General features: G+C 37.2%; 1 non-coding gene across 1 annotated transcript; it reads left to right on the plus strand.

Moving 5' to 3' along the window:
* Nucleotides 1-19,171: 19,171 nt before the first annotated feature.
* On the plus strand, nt 19,172-19,278 carry LOC128287326 (small nucleolar RNA R71). Its single transcript, XR_008278026.1, has one exon. It is a non-coding gene; the product is annotated as a small nucleolar RNA R71 (small nucleolar RNA).
* The last annotated feature ends 922 nt before the right edge of the window (nt 19,279-20,200 follow it).

Consider the following 20,200-nt stretch of genomic DNA (forward strand, 5'->3'; position numbering starts at 1 on the left):
ATAAGTAGTTTAAATTTGGTATTTTTATGGAATAAGGCCTCTTTGGATTTAATTTTTAATTTGGGGATTTATATTTCTTTTGCTTTAATACTGCCAGCAGTAGGGAAAAGACGCGAGTTTTCAAAAGGATAAATGTTTTTTCAAAAAATACCACAACGTAACTGATGTAAGAGCTTCCATAAGAAACAACATTTTAAACAAACGACTTACATTTTGAAAATAAATGACAAGTCTTGAAATCATCTTCAAAGTCATTCAAAAAGGTATAATAGAGAATGGGTTTTTAACAATTTTGTATTTTACGAAAAACACTTCAATGTGACATCGTTGTATTTGGCAATAACGTTCAGGCCGAGTTTGGGGTGTTACAGATGTAACGTGGCTAGGCTAGGGGTAAGTAAAAGATAAATTTAGGCTAAATACCTTAGACTCAACTTCAATCGAACCTTCGGAATATTTACCTTCAATACACCAACTTATTTTGCTTTCACATGCTGTTTTGTACATCTATTTTATTTCACGTACACATGCTTTTTTTACGAGTATTTTGTTGAATGTACTATAATTTTTTGATCATTTGATAATTCTTTTCAATTCCCCCAAACTTATTTTCAAAGAATGTTCTAAATATTACTGAGTCTAGTATTTGGGATAATTTAAAGATAATCAAAAGAGAAGTGATTGCTAAATATTGCAAGGGTTCAAATAAAATTAGGCCATACAGTCTTAATGTTGGGTTTTAAAGGATAAAATTTCATCAAGGTTGGCTTTAAAGGCTCAAACAGTCCAAACAAAAGTTACCTAAGTCATTTTCAATGTTCCATGCTTCCTTGGATTTCACCTCAAGAAACTACTAAGTCAATTCTAAAGACTTCAACTTTCATGCATGCCTAACTTTTCTAAGGAACTAAAAAATTTTATGGTACGATTTGCATGCTTTATTAAAAATACACTTATGTCATTATTAAGCTAAAATAACAATTATTGATATAATTGAACTTTATTCATACTGAAGTTTAACAATCAATAAAATTTCAAATTTTTGAAAAAAATATAACCTAATCATAATTGAAAGAAAAATTTATTCTGAGTGGAAATAATTTCAATTTTTCGGTCCCTCCTACATAAGATGAACAATGTCCTCATTGTTAAAAGTGAATAGATACTATACACCAGGCAGGATTCTAGAAATAAGGAGGTGGATCAATTTGACTGCTTAAGTACCAAGCTCTCTCTAAATCCAATCCTAAACATGTATATATCAATTGCCACATTTTATACTTTGCGACTTGTAACACCACTCACCCATACCCAATGTCGGGACAAGGTTCGAGGCGTTATCGGACTTAAACCTTCACCAACATAGAAAATCGGATCACCAAATTTCGCCTAAGATTAAAACTTTTCAAACACATGCGTACCATCCCTTATATAAGCCTTCGAGGCCTAAAACATACATCGGGGTGGTTCGGGACAAAACCAAGAACATTTAATAAACTTTGGGCAACTTAATAAATTCTCTTGCCTTAGTGAGTGACACGCCCGTGTGGGTGGGGCCGTGTGGTCATTCACACCCATGTAGCTTGAGACACGCCCGTGTCCTCAGCCCATTTAACTTTCTATTTATGACGTCAGCATAAATTTAGGGGCACATGGCCAAGATACACGCCCGTGTGTCTAGCCCGTGCTCGAAACTAACTTAAAATTTTAGGTGCAGGGGATGCACGACCATACCACACGCCCATGGGGGTGATCCGTGTGTCACACACGGCCTAGACACATGCCCATGTGTCTACCCGTATGGACCTTGTAGGGCTATTTTCCAAGCCTTTCGTCACCCTCTATCAACTAATCACACTTATAGGTTATCTTAATACATAATAAGGCCAGATTATACGCTTACGTATAACCTTGATAAACCTCATTGCATGTAAACCTCATATTATCGGTTTTATACATGCTAGGTTAATTCTCTTTCTGTATTAAGGGTTTCCATGTCTCATTGACACATTTAAGATTGGCTCATTCTTATAACTCATTTCCAATTATAGTCAAGCAATCCCATGTAAACATAAACATGCATAGATTTGTAGGTCATAGCCTACTTCAAAATGATCCAATTCCCATGGCCATATACAAATAGATGTGTATATCTTTACAGGTCTTCATTATGGCTAATCAAATGACATATCTAACAAAATAAACCAAGAGCCCTATACATGCCATTGGACAAAATAAAAGTGCCTATATACCAAAGCTGGACTAGTTGATAGTGTGTTGACTCTCCAATCGTCTTCCAATCTTTACGAGTCCTCGAGCTATGTAAGATAGGGAAAAGAGAGGGGTAAGGATTTACATGCTTAGTAAGCCCGAATAATTGGAAAGTAAACTCACCGATTAATTAGCATACAACCATGTTAACCAAATAAACTAACAAGAATGAAATATTTTTCCTATCACATGCATTCAATCAACAAGTTAGTCACAATAATAATGCACCATGTAATTTGTCTTAGATGAGCTCATCATTCATTATTTCATTTATATACATCATATTAATCCCGTTGAGTTTCGAGGAAATCTCGATGGATTATCCATTATCCGTTAAGTCATAAGAATGATCATTTCAAGTATGTACTCCCGCGAATTTCGCATCTCACGGCTGGATTACCAGTCCAGGCTAAATCCCTTATAGCGACAAACACCCTTAATGAGCTTGGATCTGAATTACCAGTCCAGGATAAATTTAGACCCTAATCGGATTACTCGTTTGGGCTAAATCCACAATGTACGCATATTCTTCAGAAGGCTCGATCACTCAAGGAACACCCGTTCAGCTTAGATCCTTTTTATATTTGAGATCAACGGATTACCCGTCTGGGTTAAATCCTTTCTGCAACACATGCAGGATCTCAAGTCATGTAAGTCATGGTTTATCCATCAGATTCCTTTTTCAACCTCAACCAGGACATTAATCAACATGTCATTATTAAGGATGTATTTCATAAATTTTCATGCCATCATCAAATGCAATAACCATACATTCATAAATCATGCAATTAAGCATACTATGAGTTTACTTTAAGTTATTCGAACTTACCTGGTACTTGTCTCGGTATCATGTTTTGGTTATTCTGAAACCTTTCGTTTTCCTCGATCGACCTCTAGAATTTGTTCCTCGAGGTCTATAACAATAAAAATAAATCATTAACACCTCACATTGTACTTTTTGAGTCTAAATTTCACCCCGATCCAAATGACCGTTTTGCCCCTAACCTTTCATATTTTTTACGATTTAGTCCATAGGCTCATATAATGGAATGCATGCAATTTCTACATTACCCAAGCCTAGCCGAATGTTCTTTCCTGTTATGGCAGCCCACATTGTTCCATTATTTCACATTTCTACCCACATTTTACACCTTTTGCAAAAAGGTCCTTTTTAGGGGTTTTTCATGAAAATCACCTAGGAAAATATGTTTAACACACATCCAACTTTTATATTCCTTCATAAACCATCAAAATAAAAGTAACTCATGCATGGGTGAATTTCTAAACATGAACCCTAGCATGAAATATGGGTAGAAATAGAGAGAGTAAGCTACCAGGATTTAAAAAATACGAAGAACATTAAAAACGGGACTTGAGAGCACTTACTATTGAGCTTGAAAATGTTGAAAACCCTAGCTATGGTGACTTGAGAATTTCGGCTAGACAAGGAAGAAGAATGGCTGCTTTTTGCCTTCTTTTTCCCATTTTAGTTCATTAAATTGCCAAATGACCAAAATGCCCTTAAGCCCTTTCTTTAAAATTTCATCCATACAAGCCCATTTTTGTCCAAAAACTTAGAAATTGGTCAAATTGCTCCTCAAGACCTTCTGATTAATATTCTTGAGTAATTTCATACATTCTAAAAACCAAGTTTTACAATTTTTTTTCAATTTCGTCCCTAATGTCCAATTGGACACCTTACTCAAAGAATTCCTTCATGAAACTTTAACACATACATATTCTCATATTATAGACCTTATAATAATTATAAAATATATATTATGATGTCAAATTTGTGGTCTCGAAACCATTGTTCTGACTAGGCCCTATTTCGGGATGTTACATTTCTCCCCCCTTAGGGGCTTTCTTCCTCGAAAGTCTTACCAGTAAACAGGTGTGGATATTGGTTTGTCATGGTTTCTTCTGGTTCCCTGTAGCTTCTTCTACACCATGTCGATGCCATAAAACCTTTACCAAAGCCACATCTTTATTTCTTAACTGTTTAATCTCGCAAGCTAAAATCTTGATGGGTTCCTCGCCATAAGTCATATCCGATCTAATCTCAATCTCTGCCAGTGAAATCACATGAGAGAAGTCTGATCGATATCGCCTTAACATGGATACATGAAACACGTCGTGAATCTTTTCCAATTCGGGTGGCAATGCCAATTGATCGGCTAATGGTCCAACTCTTTCAGTGATCTCGTACGGTCTTATAAATCACTGACTCAATTTGCCTTTCCGACCAAATCTCAATACTTTTTTCCATGGAGATACTTTCAAGAATACTCTATCTCCAACTTGGAACTCAATCTCTTTTCTTTTCAAATCAGCATATGACTTTTGTCTATCCAATTCCGCTTTTAAAAAGTCTGGTATCTCTTTAACTTTTTCTTTAGTTTCTTTGATCAGATCAACCCCGTGAATTTGACTTTCCTTGAGTTTTGTCCAATACAACGGAGATCAGTACTTTTTTCCATACAAGGCCTCATAAGGTGCCATCTTCAAACTCGTTTGAAAACTGTTGTTGTAGGCAAATTCTACCAATGGTAAATATTTTTCCCAGCTACCCTGAAATTCGAGGATGCAACATCGCAACATATCCTCAAGGATCTAAATCGTCCGCTCAGACTGACCATCAGTCTACTGGTGAAAAGCTGTACAAAAGCTCAACTTTGTACCCAAGGCTTCTCATAACTTTTTCAGTATCTCGAAGTGAATCTTGGGTCTCTGTCTGAAATAATCGATAGCGATACTCTGTGTAATCTCACAATTTCAGATATATACAAGTCGGCCAATCTATCAAGAGAGTAATCTATTCTTACCGAAAAGAAATGAGCTGAGTTTGTCAACTTATCCACCACAACCCATATAGCATCTTTCTTTTTCAGTGTCAATGGCAAACCTATTACGAAATCCATAGTAACTTTGTCCCACTTCCATTCGGGGACCATCACAGGCTATAAGAAACCTAAAGGTACTTGATGTTAAGCTTTGACTTGCTGACATATCAAGCATTTTGATACAAATTCAGAGATGTTTCTTTTCATGCCGTTCCACCAGTACATTTTCTTCAAATCATTGTACATCTTGGTACTTCCTAGATGAATAGACAAACGACCATCATATGCTTCTTGCAAGATTTTCTGAATAATTTCATCATCTTTGGGTACACAAACCCTATCTTTGAATATTAAACATCCATCAGGACTGATCCGAAAATCTGATTTAATGCCCGACTTACATTGAATTCTTTTAGCTTGTAAATCGCTGTCATTAATTTGAGCATCATAAATTTCCTACAGAAATGCCGGCCTAGCTTCTAGCTCTACCAAAACTGAACCATCATCAAGCAACGCCAATCGAGCGTCCATGGCTCTTAGTGCAAACAAGGATTTTCTGCTTAACGCATCGACGGCCACATTCGCCTTTCCCAGGTGATAGTCAATGGTCAGCTCATAATCTTTAATTAATTCTAACCATTTCCGCTGTCTTAGATTCAGTTCTTTTTGAGTCATCAAATACTTCAAACTCTTGTGGTTGGTAAATATATGAAAAGTCTCACCATATAAATAATGCCTCCAAATTTTCAAGGCAAAAACAATGGCGGTAAGTTCTAGATCATGCATTGGATAGTTCTTCTCGTGTGGCTTCAACTGCCGCGGAGCATAGGCTATCACCTTGCCATCTTGCATAAGTACACAACCCAATCCATTTAAGGATGCATCACTGTAGGCCACAAACTCTTTTCCCGGCTCAGGTAACACTAAAACAGGAGCTTCAGTCAGCAATGTCTTTAACCTCTTGAAACTCTGCTAACACTTTTCTATCCATTTAAACTTAACGTCTTTCTATAGGAACCTCGTCATTGGAGTCACTGTCATAGAGAATCCTTTCACAAATCTTTGGTAGTAACTGGCTAAACCTAAAAAGCTTCTAACCTCGGTCACATTTTTAGGCAGTTTCTATTTAACAATGGCAGATATCTTACTTAGATCAACTCGGATGCCTTCACCCAAAACAATATGACCCAAATACCCAACTTCTTAGAGCTAAAACTCACTCTTGCTAAACTTAGCATACAGTTGTTTTTCCCGTAAGGTCTGCAACACAGTTCTCAGATGCTTCGTATGCTCTGTCTCATCTTTGGAATAAATCAAAATGTCATCGATGAATACAATGACGAACTTATCCAAGTATGGCTGAAAGATTCTATTCATTAGGTCCATGAATACGGCCAGTGCATTTGTTAACCCAAACGACATGGCAAGAAATTCATAGTTACCGTACCTCATTCTGAAAACTGTCTCAGGCATGTTTGATTCCTTAACTCGCAACTGATAGTAGCCAGACCTCAAGTCTATCTTAGAGAACACAATGGCTCCTCTTAACTAGTCAAACAAGTCGTTGATCCTTGGCAAAGGATACTTATTCTTGATAGTTACCTTGCTTAACTGCCAATAATCTATACATAACCTCAATGAAACGTCTTTCTTCTTTACGAACAATACGAGAGCACCCCAAGGTGAAAAGCTTGGCCTTGCAAAACCTTTATTTGTTAGCTCTTACAATTGTGCTTTTAACTTTTTAAAGCTCGGTTGCTGCCATCCTGTACGGAGCAATAGAAATGGGAGTTGTTCCCGGTACCAATTCAATATCAAATTCCATCTCTCTTTTAAGAGGTAATCCGGGTAATTCTTCTGGGAACACGTCTGGATATTCACATACTATTGGCACAGACTCAATCTTCAACTCTGTTTCCCTAGTGTTCAATAAAAAAGCAAGGTAGGCTTCATACCCTTTTCTCATATATCTCTGAGTAACCATCGCTGTGATTACAACTGGCGGCGTACCCAATTCTCTTGAATCAACCCGCAAAATCTCACCATGTGGGCTTTTCAATTCAATATACTTGCAACCATAGTTGACAACTACATCATGCAGGGTTAACCAATCCATACCAAGTATTACATCAAACTCATCAAATGGTAACAACATAAGGTTAGCCGGAAAGCATTGACCATGAATCATCAAAGGACAATTCTTACAGACTTTATCAATCAGGACTGATTTTCCTAATAGATTCGACACTGTAATAATAAATTCCATAGGTTCAATGGGTATGTTCATACTAGACACCAATCTCATGCAAATGTATGAATGCGTCGACCCCAGATCAATTAAGGCAACAACACATGTATTTGAAAGAGAAAAAGTACCCATAATAATGTCAAGAGCAGAGGCTTCCTCTCGAGTGTGTATTGCATACGTTCTTGCTGGGGCTCGAGCCTATAATTTTGCAGCGTCTTTAGCTGCAGCTCGACTGCCACTAGTACTTCCAGGATATCTAGGAGGTCTACCTCATGCAATGGGAGCACTTGACTTCAGGGTTACTTTCACTTCTTTTTCATTCCGCTCTGGGCAGTCCCTAAGGAAGTGGTCAAAAGAACCACATTTGAAACATGCACTGCTATTCATTCGACACTCTCTAGAGTGAAATTTGTTGCAGCTTTTACACTTTGGCTTTTGATCACCTACACTCTCCACACTAGCCACCATCGAGGAGGAAGACTTCTGATATTGTCATTTGGGGTCTCTCGTTCTACCCGAATATCCTACCGATAAAGTGGAGTGTTCATGTTGGCTCCTTGATTTCTTTGTAGGAAACGAGAGCTCTTACTGCTGGATCTCTTTCCAGAAACTCGAGCCTCTCTATTTACTTACTTTCTTTTATTATTGAGCTCCTCGTCCTTCTTGGCTCGATCAGCTAATATGGCGAACTCCCGTATCTCAAGAATCCCAATCAATAGCTTGATTTCCTCATGCAGACCTTCCTCAAAACATTTGCATATTTCTGACTCAGTTTGAACCCATTCAGTGGCATACTGGCTTAGCCTTACAAACTCCCTTTCGTATTCTTCTACAGTCTTATTTCCTTGCTTGAGTTCCAGGAACTCCTTTCATTTCGAGTCTAAGAACCTTTGACTGATATATTTCTTCTTAAACTCTACTTGGAATAATTCCTAAGTGATGTTTTCCATTGGCACCACGGAAAATACAGTCTTCCACCAGTGGTATGCAGTATCCTTCAGAAGAGACACGACACACTTTAAGCACTCCTTAGGTGTGCACGATAATTCATCTAATACTCGAGTAGTATTCTCGAGCCAGAACTCAGCTTTTTCAGCATCATCATCGATCTTAGCTCTAAATTCCTCAGCCCCATTCTTTCTAAGCTTATCTATAGGGCCCTTACCAATTCTTACAGGTGCCATACCTCATGGCAAATCCTCATTAGGTTGGTTAAGGGGCGGGGGAGGTCATGATATGTTAGGGGAATCCCTCAAATAATCCCCAAACCATTCATCCATCATGTCAAAGAAGGCGGCTCTGGCCCCTTCTTAGCCTTCAGACATAAGCCTTCTACTACTATTAGAAACAGCTCGTTGTACAAAAGCTAGAGCATGGCTCTCGGCGCCCTCGGACTCATCTTGAGCTTGATTGGAAGACATTTACTATATTCAAACACAATTTAAACAGTTAGGAGACGTCATACTATCAAGGTTCGAATAATGGCATGTATAGTGATACTCAATACTTTCTACAGTAGTCCTAGAACCGACTAAACCGTAGCTTTGATACCACTAAATGTAACACCCCTCAACCATACCCAATGCCGAGACAAGGTTCGAGGCGTTACCAGACTTAAACCTTCACCAACATACAAAATTGGGTCACCAAATTTAGCCCAAAATTAAAACTTTTCAAACACATGTGTACTGTTCCTTATACAGGCCTTCGAGGCCTAAAACATACATTGGGGTTGTTCGGGACAAAACCAAGAACATTCAATAAACATTGGGAAACTTAATAAATTCTCTTGCTTTAGTGAGTCACATACCAGTGTGGGTGGGGCCGTGTGGTCACACACGCCCGTGTAGCTTGGGACACGCCCATGTCCTCAACCCATGTAACTCTTTGTTTATGACGTCAACATGCATTTAGGGGTACACAGCCAAGACACACACCTGTGTGTCTAGCCCGTGCTCGAAACTGACTTAAAATTTTAGGTGCAGGGGACTCACGGCCATACCACACGCCCTTGGGGGTGATCCCTGTGTCACACACGGCCTAGACACAAGCCCGTGTGTCTACCCGTGTGGACCTTGTAGGGCTATTTTCCCAGCCTTTGGTCACCCTCTATCAACCAATCAAACTTATAGGTTATTTTAATACATAATAAGGCCAGATTATATGCTTACGTATAACCTTGATAAACCTTATTGCATGTAAACCTCATATCATCAGTTTTATACATGCTAGGTTAATTCCCTTTTTGTATTAAGGGTTTCCATGTCTCATTGACACATTTAAGATTGGCTCATTCTTATAACTCATTGCCAATTATAGTCAAGCCATCCCATGTAAACATAAACATGCATAGATTTGTAGGTCATAGCCTACTTCAAAATGATCCAATTCCCATGGCCATATACAAATAGATGTGTATATCTTTACATGTCTTCATTATGGCTAATCAAATGACATATCTGAAAAAATAAACCAAGAGCCCTATACATGCCATTGAACAAAATAAAAGTGCCTATATACCAAAGCTGGACTAGTTGATAGTGTGTTGACTCTCCAATCGTCTTCCAATCTTTACAAGTCCTTGAGCTCTGTAAGATAGGGAAAAGAGAGGGGTAAGCATTTACATGCTTAGTAAGGCCGAATGACTAGAAAGTTAACTTACTGATTAATTAGCATACAGCCATGTTAACCAAATAAACCAACAAGAATGAAATATTTTCCCTATCACATGCATTCAATCAACAAGTTAGTCACAATAATAATGCACCATGTAATTTGTCTTAGATGAGCTTATCATTCATCATTTCATTTATATACATCATATTAATCCCATTGAGTTTCAAGGAAATCTCGATGGTGTATCCATTATCCGTCAAGTTATAAGAATGATCATTTCAAGTATGCACTCCAGCGAATCTCGCATCTTACGGTGGGATTACCAGTCAAGGCTAAATCCCCCTCATCGTAAATTCATAAGGTGAAGTCAGGATTACCAGTCTAGGCTAAATCCCTTATAGCGACAAACACCGTTAATGAGCTTGGATCTAAATTACCAGTCCAGGATAAATTTAGACCCTACTCGGATTACCCGTCCGGGCTAAATCCACAATGCACACATATTCTTCGGGAGGCTTGATCACTCAAGGAACACCCGTTCGGCCTAGATCCTTTTTATATTTGAGATCAACGGATTACCCATCTGGGCTAAATCCTTTCTGCGACACATGCAGGATCTCAAGTCATGTAAGTCATGATTTATCCATCAAATTCCCTTTTCAACCTCAACCGAGGCATTTATCAACATGTCATTATTAAGGATGTATTTCATAGATTTTCATGCCATCATCAAATGCAATAACCATACACTCATAAATCATGCAATTAAGCATACTATGAGTTTACTTTAAGTTATTCGAACTTACCTGGTACTCGTCTCAGTATCGTGTTTCGATTATTCTGAAACCTTTTGCTTTCCTCGATCGACCTCTAAAATTTATTCCTCGGGGTCTACAACAATAAAGATAAATCATTAACACTTCACATTTTACTATTTGAGTCTAAATTTCACCCCTGTCCAAATTACCATTTTGCCCCTAACCTTTCATATTTTTACGATTTAGTCCCTAGGCTCGTATAATGGAATGCATGCAATTTCTACATTAACCAAGCCTTGCCGAATGTTCTTTCCTCTTAGGACAGCCCACATTTTTCCATTATATCACATTTCTACCTCACATTTTGCACCTTTTGCAAAAAAGGTCCTTTTTAGAGGTTTTTCATGAAAATCACCTAAGAAAAGATGTTTAACACACATCCAACTTTTATATTCCTTCATAAACCATCAAAATAAAAGTAACGCATGCATGGGTAAATTTCTAAACATGAAACCTAGCATGAAATATGGGTAGAAATAGAGAGAGTAAGCTACCGAGATTTCAAAAATACGAAGAACATTAAAAACGGGGCTTGGGAGCACTTACTATTGAGCTTGAAAATGTTGAAAACCCTAGCTATGGTGACTTGAGAATTTTGAATGGACAAGGAAGAAGAATGACTGATTTTTTCCTTCTTTTTCCCATTTTATTTCATTAAATTTCCAAATGACCAAAATGTCCTTAAGCCATTTCTTTAAAATTTCATCCATACAAGCCCATTTTTGTCCAAAAACTTAGAAATTGAGAAAATTTCTCCTCTAGACCTTCTAATTAATATTCTAAAGCAATTTCATAAAAATTACTTCTAAAACCCATGTGTTGCAATTTTTTTTCAATTTGGTCCCTAATGTCCAATTGGACACCTTACTCAAAGAATTCCTTCATGAAACTTTAACACATGCATATTCTCATATTCTAGACCTTATAATAATCATAAAATAAATATTCTGATGTCAGATTTGTGGTCCCGAAACCACTGTTCCAACTAGGCCCTATTTCGAGATGTTACACGACTTGTTCATTTTTGTTAATGATTTCCATCTCTTGTTTTATTATGTGAAAATAAAAATTCCTAATTAAACTTAATCCTAAAATAAACTAAGAATAGAAATAAAATAAAGTCAATATCCCCCATTTTTATTTATTTGCAGATCCTTCCGAATTCGACTCATCTTTTGGTCCATCATCTTTGTTTTTGCATGAATCACTTAGCTCCTTATTTGATAGTGGACTCCACGGTTCAAATATGATATCTAGAAACTCAGGCACAAAAAGAAACGGGTCATTGTATATTTTCGTAAGAGCACTTCTCATTGAGTCATACCTTATTTTTGAATATCTCCAGTAAGCTTGTTGCTGCCACTGTATATGTTGCATTATGTCCATCAACTTTGACAGCTCATCTCGAAGGTTGGGCCGAGGTGATTGAGTTCTAAACATTGAAGTTGTGACATCAGGTTCGGTTGCTGGTCCATTGGTTCTGTCTTATCAAGGATTTCAGCTAATTGCATCAGTTTGATCTCTATGGGATCTTCTTCGGGATCCTCATTTTCTTCAACTCGTTGTTGTATAATAGAGTCTCCAACTATTCGGTAGAGGTCCCAATCTGTGATTATGCCCTGGCTATAACTTGCCTTCTTTATGTTTGCAAGAATTTTAGCTTCCAAGCACAAAATTGTTATTCTAAAGGGAAAGTAAGCTGGGCTAGAACGTTTAGCGGCACAATTCTGCATTTCTCTCAAGATGATTTTTCCCACATCAATGGTCTTTCCAATTAAAATCAAGTATAATAAGACCATTCGCTCTAATGAAATTGTAGTCCCATGTGAAATAGGCATAAGGCTGAATCAGATGAAATCGAACCATACCTTCACAAGTGGTGTCAAATATTCTCTTCGACAAGTTTGAATTCCTTGTTTTGACACGGTCCACTTAGAACCTGGAACTGTAAGTTCCTCGAGAATTTCTTGCAAACTTTCAGACTCAATATTGCTTATCAAGGAAGAATATTCGTCATTTTCAAAATCAGGTAATTCAAAAAATTCATTAATAGTGCTTGAGGTTATTGGTACCTTGATTCCGCAAACAGAAACTTCCATAAACTTGTTTGAGATTAAAAATGCATAAAATTCACGAACTAACTCCTCGTCCACACTAGGTCTTTTCTCACAAAACAACTCCCAATTGAGAGCTTCAGCAACCTGATGAATGCACGCTATGAAATCAATATAATTGCTTTCTTTCAGTGTAAAGCCTTTCTCTAGATGCATATGTTGATTCTTGAAAATACATCGTATATCACTTTGCCTTCTTCACACTGGAATTTGTTTTGTGATTCGTCAGTTTGGGTAAAGGCACGAGTTCTCTTGCGAGGCATGATTAACCTGAACATAAGATGGAAACAATTATTTTCTCAAAAATTTAATTAATATAAACTCTGAATAATTCAATAAATTGAAAAAAATTAAATAATTAAATAAAATTAAAATTTAGGAGAAAAATATTTCGTACCACCTTTTTATAAAAATTAAGAACTCCTAAAAAACTAATTATAAATCAAAAGAGGTCAATTTAGGATAGGTTGGAGGGTTATCAGCTAGGGATGTTGGTGCGAGTAGCAAAGCTGGTGTACTGCACAGATGCTGGGAGACTGTTGGGCGTGTGGGTAGATGTGCGTGGGAGCAGTGAGGCTTGACATAGGTAGCTATGTGGGCTGCAGGAAGCAATGCCGAGTGGGCAGCAGCGTTGGCTGGCGCGAGCTGGAGCTAGGAGCAGACGAGGCACGCAAAGCAGGATGTGCAGCGGGCGATGGGGGTAGGTGCACGCAGGGTAAGCTTCTGGCCAAATGGCTATCGAACAGTGTTACGACTAGGGAATTAGGGGCTTGTGGCACTTAGGTGATTTGGTATTTGGTGGGGATAGAGTTTGAGTGATGAATAATGGAGAAGGTTGTTGGAATTTATAAGGAAAAGGAGTAGGAGTAGGAGTTAAAGTAGAATCCTTAGAACAATTTAATAATTAAAATGTTCTAAGTTCTAATCTATACAAAGCTAGCAATAATTAATAATTAATACAATGCATATTAAATTATTATTTGCTATTAATTTATTAAAGATAAATACTTATTAAAAATATGATCAAATTTAAACTAATTCTAATTCTATGCAAAGTTGATAATACTTCATATATATTATAATGGATATAATTATATATTAATGATCATCATCTTTTTATTAAATTAAAACATTTATTCTAGATGCCTTTTGAAAATATTTACAAAAGGAGACATCTAATTTTAATATTTACAAAAAGAGCAACCAAAATTTGAAAATAATTCAATTAAGTACCTAGACTTAAAGAAAATTTGAAATTGAGTTGCAAATTAAAACTTGGATCAAAATTGACCCTTTTATTTGAAAAACTAAAAATTTATTTAGGGAATAATTTCTCGAAAAATTATGTTAAAATCCATTCCTAGGAAAAATTGGAGAAGTCACAAGCGGTCTCGCTTAGGCTCCAATCTCCTAGACAGAATTTATTTAAACATACTAATCCCAAAAATATACCCTAAACCATTTATTTAAAAAGGAAAACAAGAAAAATTAATCATCTAATAAAATGAACGAGATTTGATCTTGTTCAATTTTATCTCCTCAATAATGTTTTAAACATTGAGCACTAACTCGAAAATTACCTTCCTTACTTTGGAGTTCGACAACTTCGTATGGATAAACTTGGTGAATCGTAAATGGACCAGACCAACGTGATTTTAACTTACCTGGAAAGAACCTTAATCTAAAATTGAATAACAAGACTTGTTAACTTGTTTCAAATTCTTGAACTTGAATGTGCTTGTCGTGCCATTTCTTAAGTCTCTCATTGAGTAATTTGACATTTTCGTTTGAAAACATTCAGAATTCTTCTAACTCGTTGAGTTGGAGCATCCGTTTCTCTTTAGTAAGCTTAAGATCCAAGTTTAGTTTTTGGAAAGCCCAATAAGCTTTGTGCTCTAACTTCAAGGGCAAATGATAGGCTTTCCCAAAGACCAACTTATAGGGTGACATCCCTAAAGGTGTCTAGTAAGCTGTCCTGTAGGCCCCTAAAGCGTCATCCAGTCTTTTCGGGAAAACTACCTTCTCAAGTATGCCTTTGATCTTTTTATTTGCCAGTTCAGCTTGCCCATTTGTCTGTGGATGGTAAGTTGTGGCAACCTTGTGCTTCACTCCATGTTTGTCGAGTAGCCATTTCAACCACTTGTTCACAAAATGGGACCCTTCATCACTGATGATGGATCTTAGGGTTCCAAACCTTGTGAACACATGATTCTACAAAAACTTCATCACAACCTTAGCATCGTTTGTCAGATATGCTTCAACCTCAACCCACTTAGACACATAGTCTAATGCTACCAATATGTACTTGTAACCAAAATATGGAGAAAAAGGACTGAGAAAGTCAATACCCCAAACATCGAATAATTCTACCTCAATGATGTTTGTTTGAGGCATCTCATTTCTATTGGTGATGTTTCCAACCCTTTGACATCGATCACAACTCTTTACGTAAGCATACGTATCTTTAAATAGTGTTGGCCAAAAGAATCTAGTTTGCAATACCTTGGCCGCAGTACATGTACCTCCGAAGTGTCCCCCATTCAGAGCTGAGTGGTAATGGTATAGAGTCTTATGTACTTCATCTTCTTCTACGCATCTCCTGATCATTTGATCTACACACTTTTTAAACAAATATGGCTCTTCCCAGAAATAGTACTTCACATCGTGAAGGAACTTTTTCTTTTGATGATATGTCTTATCAATTGGAATCAAACCACAAGCTAAATAGTTAGCAATATCAGCAAACCAATGAGTATTATGGACATGATTTACCTTCAGTATGTGTTCAACTGAAAATGTCTCCTGAATTGGTATAACTGGAGAATTCCTTTCTTGCGGCTTTAATATGGACAAGTGGTCTGCTACTTGATTTTCTACTCCCTTTCGATCTTGAATTTCTAGATGAAACTCTTGAAGTAAAAGTACCCATTGATCAGTCTCGGTTTAGCATCTTTCTTGTCAAGTAAATACTTAATTGCCGAGTAGTCCATATAGACAGTCACTTTGGTACCTATAAGATAAGATTGAAACTTGTCAGAAGCAAACACAATAGCAAGTAACTCTTTCTCTGTTACCGTGTAGTTTAGTTGAGCTCCTATTAGAGTCTGACTTGCGTAGTAGATGAGGTGACAAGCTTTGTACCTTTGTTGGCCCATGACAGCTCCTATTGCAAAGTCACTTGCATCACATATCAATTCAAATGGAAAATCCCAACCTGGTGTGACGATTATGGGTGTCGAAACTAACCGACTCTTCAAATGTTGAAAGCTCTTAAACATTCCTCATCAAATTTGAATTTCGTGTCCTTCTCCAGTAATTTTGCATAAGGGTTTAGCAAATTTGGAAAAGTCCTTCATAAATCTTCGATAGAAACCAGCGTGGCCTAAAAAGCTCCAACAGCCTTTAAAGATGTTGGAGGTGGGAGTTTCTTAATAAAGTCTACCTTTGCTTTATCTACCTCAATTTCATGTCTCGTTATCTAATGCCCTAGAACAATACCTTCTCATACCATGAAATGACACTTTTCCTAATTGAGTACGAGATTTGTTTCTTCGCATCGCCTTAGCACCTTGGTTAGATTGGCTAGGCAATCATCATATTTATCTCCAAATACTGAAAAATCATCCATAAAGACTTCCAAGTATTTCTCAACCATGTCAGTAAAAATAGACATCATACATCTCTGAAATGTAGCAAGTGCATTACATAAAACAAATGGTATGCGTCTAAATGCAAGTGTACCGTAGGGACAGGTGAATGCTATCTTGTGTTGATCTTCCGATGCTATTGTAATCTGGTTATACCTCAAGTATCCATCAAGAAAAGAGTAATAGTCTCACCCCGTGAGTCTATCTAGGATCTAGTCCAAAAACGGCAAAGGAAAGTGATCTTTCCTAGTTGCCTCATTTAGTTTTCGATAATCGATGCAAATTCTCCATCTCGTAACTATACTAGTTGGTATCAACTTGTTATTCTCGTTCTCAACGACTATAATACCTCCTTTCTTTGGTATGTACTGGACCGGACTTACCCATGAACTGTATAAGATGTGGTAAATTATACCTGCATCTAACCACTTGATGATTTCCTTTTTTACCACGTCCTTCATGATAGGGTTCAGTCTTTGTTGTCCATTAATCATCCCTTTTACACCATCTTCCAGGATAATCTTGTGCATGCATACAGACGGACTAATACTGTGAATATTGACTATGGTCCATCTGATAGCCTTCTTGAATTGTTTCAATACTAGGATGAGTTTCTCTTCTTACTCAATGGTTAATTCCGCTGAAACAATCACAGGCAAAGTAAAAGCGTTGCCTAAATAAACATATTTTAAATGTGGAGGATCTAGCTTGAGTTCTAATCTAGCTGGCTCCTCGATTGACCTATTGGTTGGGCATAATCCTTATTCTCTAACTCCAAAGATTTAAAACAATATTGCAGATGAAATCCCCTTTGATTATCTTCTAGCAAAGCTAAGTATTCATCCTCCTACTCATCATTTGGAGGGTCTGATGTCAAAATATGTTCCAATGGGTCCTCAACATAATTGAGTTCCTTTTCCACAATTAATTCCTCTAAATCAAAAACTATAGAACTATCATCAATTGTGTTAGAAAATTGGATAGACTTAAAAACATTAAATGTTACCTGATCATCCTGAACACGTATAGTAAGCTCACCCTTATGCACATCAATGACGGTCCTTCCAGTTGCTAAGAAAGGCCTTCCTAAGATGATTGGTACTTCTTTGTCTGCTTCAAAGTCTAGAACCACAAAGTCAGCAGGAAAAATAAATTTGTCTACACGTACCATTACGTCCTCGATTTTTCCTTCTGGATGCACTAAGGATCGATCTGCTAATTGAATTGTAACCATAGTAGTTCAGACTTCACCTATCCCCAACTTCCTAAATATTGACATAGGCATCAAGTTTATACTTGTACCCAAGTCACATAATGCCTTACCACAATGTGTTGCTCCAATGTTGCAAGGTATGGTAAAACATCTAGTATCCTTCAACTTTGGGGATAGTTTGTCTTGAAGATACACACTGCATTCCTTCCTCAGGGCTACCGTCTCAAATTCTCCAAGTCTTCATTTCTTTGACAGGATATCCTTCATGAATTTGAAGTAGTTCGCCATTTGTTCAAGTGCTTCAACCAACAGAATGTTGATATGAAGTTGCTTGAGTACGTCTAGGAACTTCTTGAATTGAATTTCCTACTTCTACTTCTGAAGCCTTTGAGGGTAGGGTGGTGGAGGCTTGTCTAGTAGAACTAGTTGATTTATCCTCTGTGGCAATTCTGTATCTAATGAAGTTGTTAGTTTATCAGAATTAGCTGGTTCTGAAGTTACCTTGTTGGATTTTGTAGATTCTAGTTTTAGTGAAACTGGAATTTCAACACTAGGTTGAACTTCCACTGAGTCTTGAGCATTAGCTGGCTCCTTTTCAACTTCGACGGTGTTGGGTTCTAATGTCTTTTCGCTCCTCAATTTCAATGCTTTACAATGCTCCTTCCCCGGATTCCTCGGTTCTCTGTATCACTAGGTAAAGCACCTTGTGGTCAGTTTTTGAGTTCAGTTGCAAGCTGGCCAACTTGATTCTCCAAATTCCTTAGAGTGGCGTCATTTTTTGCCATGTATGCCTTAAATAGATTCTTTAAGCTATTGGACAGGTGAGCTTGGGTTGGTTTTTGAACTTGTTGGGACAAACCAGGTGGTTAGGTTTGTCTAAGTTGGGCGTAAGTGTTATTGGTTCCCGCTCCTTGGTTACTCTAGGAAAAATTTGAGTGGTTTCGCCATGATGGGTTATAGAAATTGGATTGCAGTCCTTGTATTCCTCAATTTTGGTTTTGGTTACCCATGTAATACACAAATTCTGGGTTTGATGGACATTTTTTGAACAAATTTCCTTCCCTACAATTGACACAGGCTATATTTTCAACTTGATTCGGTGGTTGACTTGCAAAACTATTAAACCCATTAGTGGCAAAATTTTTAATCTTTGATGATATTGATGATACCTGAGGTGCGAGTGAAGTGAGAGCGACCACTTCATGTATTCCAGCGGCTCGTCTTCACGACACTGCTCGATTGGTTGGCCATTGATAATTGTTACTGTTAATCCTTTCAATGATTTCAGAAGCCTCATTATAAGACTTAAAAATGAGAGCACCATTAGCAAAAGTGTCCACTACCATCCTCGTGTGTGCATTGAGACCATTATAAAAAATCTTAAGTTGGATGCAATGTGGGATTCCATGATGAGGGCACTTACTTAATAATTCTTTGTACCTTTCCCATGCCTCATACAAGGACTCATCATCCATATTTTGGAAAGCAATGATCTCATTCCTCAACTTAGCATTCTTGCTAAGTGGGAAATACTTCATAAGGAATCTTTCTGCTAACTCTTGCCATGTGGAAATTCAATTTGGTGGCAATGAGTTCAATCAGGCTCTAGCTCTGTCCTTTATCGAATATCGGAATAGCTATTCAATCGTAATGCATCTTTGGGTACTCCAGCTAACTTGAAAGAATCGCTCTCCTCCATAAACAGTCTTAAGTGAAGATGAGGATCTCTGGTAGGCATTCCACTGAATTGGCCCACTGTCTGAAGCATCTGGAACATGACTGACTTTAGCTCGAATTGTTGTGCCTCAATTTTGGGTCTCCTAATACTCAGATTAAGATCATAAAATACTGGTATGACATACTGTCTTAAAGCTCTATCCTTATCATTAGTAATATGGATAGGATTTTGAGAAGGGTCTGCTTTATTTCCTTGATTAAAAATGTCGAGGTTTATCTCTTTGGTCTTCCTCTGACTTGATTGTCTTCTTCGCTATCAAAAAGTTCGTTCAATCTCAGGGTCTACAGAGAGTAAATCGATAAATTGGTCAATACTCATAAACACCTGAAATAATCACAGGAAATTTATTTAAGTAAAATTGAACAGAAAAATAAACCGAAATGCAAAACTAACAAATTCACGAATAATAACTTTTTAAAACAGTCCCCGGCAACACAATCGCAAAAAGTAATAAAGAGACAAGTAAATGCCGAGTTATCATACTCACAGGGATTGTAAAAAGAATTATTCATGAATGCAATTTAAAACACTATGGTGAAGAAAAATATTTTGTTTTGAAGAGGTGATTTAAAACTAGAAATCAAAGTACAATAAATAAAATAAAATGAAGTTCCAATGCACGATTTCAAAAGATGATTTTAATCAATATGACATAATTGTGTTAGATTAATTACATTTCTAACTTAGAATTA

This window comes from Gossypium arboreum, chromosome 13 (assembly GCF_025698485.1).
Source record: "Gossypium arboreum isolate Shixiya-1 chromosome 13, ASM2569848v2, whole genome shotgun sequence".
Classification (NCBI taxonomy): domain Eukaryota; kingdom Viridiplantae; phylum Streptophyta; class Magnoliopsida; order Malvales; family Malvaceae; genus Gossypium; species Gossypium arboreum.